The following is a 4,633-nucleotide window of genomic DNA, read 5'->3' on the forward strand; positions in this document are numbered from 1 at the left end:
GATATCTGTGAAGATGATGCTGTGGTTCTTGTGTGAGATTTCTTTTCTTTTACCCTTTTTTAATTCTTTTCTAGTTTATAAACATGAACAAATAGCTTCATACCTTCATAAACTGGCCCATAATTAAAACCTATTGGATCAATGACCACAACACAGAAATATTTGTGTCATTTACTAAAGACAATTCTTACACCCTTCCCTTTTCCCTTTGATTATTTTGAAACAAATTGGAGAACAGAGATGTATGAAGACACTAGCATCTAAAAGTGGAAGTATGTATGTGAATATGAGTGTGTGTTGTGTGTGTGCATGCACGTGTGTGTGTGTGTGTGTGTGTGTGCATTGAAAGAATTAAACTGAAAATATTTGAATTAAAGCAAATATACATTGTTTATATTTAAGGTGTGCTACCTCATTCAGTATACTAGTACATATGCATTGTGGAAGAATCACTGCAATCAAGGTAATTCACCTATCTGTTACTTCACATGATTACCAAAAGTGACCCCATTTTGGACTGCTTTCTACTCTATTCTTTCAACACTACTGATCATCATAGCTTAGTCCACCTATTTCTTCTGACTACATGTAGCTTTCACACCATTGTAAAGTTAAAAAATCCTAGGCATAAAAATCCTATATAATAAAAGCATAGTATGCAAATTGTTCCCTGGACCGGAAGTTTGACCAGGAGGTAAGGCCATCTGGGTCAAGGAAAGGAGGCCCTGTCCTGTGGCAGCAGGTGGCTGGGGAAGAGTGGGAGTTCCTGGTCCACAGCTGAGCCACTAAGGACCATACCAATGCATGGATTTCCTGACCTTGTTTCAGAAAACTGAAGAAGAATAAAGCAATACTTAGAGAGATGGAGTCACATTTATTTGGTGTGGGTCCAGAGGAAAATGTCTCTGAAATTTTGGGCCCCAACATGCAGGAATTCTCCCTATTTATATATTTTTATCTTCTTTGTCTCTCAAATATGGAGTGTTTCCAGCCCCTTTTGCAAGTTCTTTAAGAGCCATATGTGCTGGGCCCAACCTAGCCTGGAGCCAGCACTAATAACCTTGTCTGAGGAAGGTTTAATGTCCTCTCTGAGGTGGGAGTAGTCTTAGCAAGCAAGAATTTACAGGAGCCAAGTAGCAGGATTAAAATTTCAAACAGCAGTTTTTTATATAAGATGGATGCTTCAACCAAGTCTTCTGGTTCATAAAAAAAATAATAATAATAGAAATAAATAAATAAATATAAATAAATAAATAAATAAATAAATAAATAAATAAATCATGGATCATTTTTGCTAATCCATGTCACCAAACTAAAACTTAATAACTAACCAAATTTCAGCCTCTTTCACAGATGAAATTTAAACTAATCAATTTAGAATTACCTGATCAGCATTGGTGAATTAATATGGCTGATAAGACCCTCTGCCTTCCCCTAAATGAAGGTGTCCTTGCTTAAAATAATTTAGCCTTGCTGAAAGCGTTTTGGCTCAGTGGATAGAGCGTTGGCCTGCAAACTGAAGGGTCCCAAGTTCAATTCTGGTCAAGGACATGTATCTTGGTTGCTGGCACATCCCCAGTGGGGGGTGTGCAAGAGGCAGCTGATCGATGATTCTCTCTCATTGATGTTTCTAACTCTCTATCCCTCTCTCTTTCTTTCTGTAAAAAAATCAATAAAATATATTAAAAAATAATAATAACTCAGCCTTTTAACTATGTAGTCCCACCCTTTTTCTGCCTGTAAAAACCCTCCATTTTGTACAACTCACCAAAGTGTCTTTCTAGTTGCCAGATGGCATGCTGCCCAATTCCTGAATTGCTTAATAAAGCCAATTAGATTTTCAAACTTACTTGGCTGAATTTTGTTCTTTAGCTCTTTCCCCCAGGGCCTTGCCATTTCTTTGTACCCAGAAGACTGCCTTTGATGTATGACCCCTTTGCTTCAGGCTCTTCTCAGACTGACCCCCAGTGTTCTAGATGAGGAGATAAACAGGTGCACAGAGTAAGGATGTCCCTTCTTCCCCCACCACCACTGTCAATCAGTTGGAACACTCCCCCTCCCACATCTATTCCTTTCTTCACTGCCTCAGACTTCTTAGTTCTAAGAAAAGGAAAAGGACACTGACTCTGCTCTTCAGATTCACACATTAATCCCCATGGACCTGTGAACGTGAGCATGAAATCTGAATAGGGCAAGTTAGAGTTAGAAGGGCTGGTACTGAGCATGGCTGGGGAAAAGGCCCAGGAACACTGGGATGGGGCTTGTTTGTGTAAGAATGAAAATGTTTAAAAGCTGTCTCTGTTATCTCAACTCCCTAAGGTCCCACCCCCACCCCCATCAGTGATGGGAACAGGACCCTTAAAGTTGTCTCAGAAAACAGCCCCCAGCAGGGAGTAGAGGGAGCAATGTTTGCTCCAACAAGATAAGAGAAACAGGATAACAGAGTAAACTTTGCTTTGACAGTTAAGTGAAATAGGGTATGAGATTACCAGAATATGTTATTAACGAGCCCAGCACCCCTTTTAGAATTCCTTTGTTCCTCTCTTCCCCTCCATGTGTAACCCCTCCCTGAGGAAATGGAGAATAACTGACCTTGCCTGGAGGGTAGAAAGTTGCTACTAATCCCTCCTGGGCCTGAAGGCCAAATCAACAGTCTGGGGTAGATAAGGCTGAAGGCCAAATCAGCAGACTGTTAGTTTAGGCTAAACAAACAGAACAAACCAAGAAGGGAGATTAGGCCATCTGGCCAATGCATGCAGCCATAGAAACGACCTCCACCCCCTTTCTTTGAAATGTATATAAGAAGCTGGATTTGGGACTGCGGGCTGCTGTTTGCCGCCTGCTCCATCCTGGCGGTGGCAGCCCAGATTCGAATCTGTAATAAATTTGTAATTAGACTCTGCAATTGGCTAGTTGGAGTTATTTCCCGGGTAGGGGGGCTCTGCCTCTTGGGTGGTCTGGGCTCCATTTAACAGTTTGACCTTCTCAGTGGTAGAGTTGAGAAGGTCAAACAAGCCCCTCCCAGTGATCCATGTGAGAAGCAAAGACCTGAATTTAACTCAGCATTAATCTTACTAACTCACACCTCCCTTCCTCCTCAATATTTTCAAGCATAATACATTGAAGTAGCTTGAATCGTAGTCTTCTCATCCTGTTTAGGCCATTTGAGCTAGGGATAAGGTGCCATAAATGAGAACATGCCTATTTCTTGTTCTGTGCCTGATAGAGCACTTGAGATCCCAAAAGTTCTCTTATGCAAATCCCATTAGTCTCTCACAGGTCTGTAAAGGAGCTACTATTAGGCCCATTTGAGGACACCAGTTCTGAGATATTGAGAATTAGGTTAGAGTTTCTGTAGGGCCAGGTTAACTCCTTGTGCTAACAGAGGACAGGGAGCTGGTTTAAAGTGGAAACTTTTTCAAACATCTCTAGGCCCTGATTTTGACCAGAGCAGTTCCTGTGAGAGCAGTTTCAATCTTGGTATTGGTTGCTTAAAACACTATTTCCTTTTGATGGTATTCTTAATGGAAAATCAAGATGATTCAGTAAGATGATAATTAGGCAAATGGTCTCTGGGAAGGCAAGTGGGCAGTCAGAAGTGCTACCGTGTTTCAGGCAGCCATTGGGGAAGTGCTATGAGGAAGTCAAGATGAGATAAGCCCCACTTTCAGTGTCCGTTTTAATTGCAGCCTGGGATTTCAGGGAGCCAAAGCCTTCCTGCTTGGGAATGTTTCCCAAGTTTACTCATCTTCTACATTCTTTTACATTTTTTCTATTTCATAGACATAAAATTTTAAACACCATTCGCTTTCAGAAACATTCTCTTATGAGAACACATCTGGACTGTAAAATAGAGCTAGTTAGAATGCTCCTTGTTTTGTGTGAGGAGGTGTTTGGAATTCTCAAAATAAATTTCATCTATTTTCTACAATTTTGTGCTTGTCTCACTCAGGCTCTAGCATATTTTCAATTCTTGTAAATTTTATTATCTAATGAGATTTATCATCTTCTAGTCTGGAACCAAATGGTAAAATTGAGCCTAAGTATCTACATTGGCAGGGAAAGGAATTTTAAAGTGGAGCTCAGCTCAGGGCAGTACTGCAGTTATGTTTTCCTCTCTCTTCCGGGGAGACCTGCAGATGATCCTGGTGACTGAGATGTCCTCCTCTCTGAAAGTCCTAGGTTCTCTCTTATTCCTGCTGTTCCCCTTGTGTGGGCTCCACGTACACAGCCAGAACCTTTCCTGGAAGGAATTAATGAAACAGCACCTCTTGAGCACAAGCTGGGAATTCAATGAGTACAGATGCAATGATCTCATGAGAGGAAGAGAAGCTCCAAAAGACAGGAACTATCACATCTTCTTCTATACCTTCCGGCACAAATCAAGCATATATGCATCAGGAACCGGAGAGATTGCTACAGAAATGTATACTAGTATATATGGGCCCAATATTATTTCAACGTAATCAAGTGTTACCGGAGGAATAACAAAAAGGGCTACAAAGAGCACAGGAGCCACAGCCACATTGAATTCCATTGTGGCATGAATGGGTTTACTGATAGCATAGAGGACATCAGGTTGTTAGAGGTTATTAGTAACTTCTACCTGCACCCCCTTGTTTTAGTAGAGTGA

The 4,633-nt window shown here is 41.0% G+C and overlaps 1 pseudogene; it reads left to right on the forward strand.

Annotated features, from left to right (window-relative positions):
- Window positions 1–1,301: 1,301 nt before the first annotated feature.
- LOC118707658 lies at window positions 1,302–4,633 on the forward strand (annotated as a pseudogene).

The sequence above is a fragment of the Pipistrellus kuhlii genome, unplaced genomic scaffold, assembly GCF_014108245.1.
Source record: "Pipistrellus kuhlii isolate mPipKuh1 unplaced genomic scaffold, mPipKuh1.p scaffold_m20_p_1, whole genome shotgun sequence".
In the NCBI taxonomy this organism is placed as follows: Eukaryota; Metazoa; Chordata; class Mammalia; order Chiroptera; family Vespertilionidae; genus Pipistrellus; species Pipistrellus kuhlii.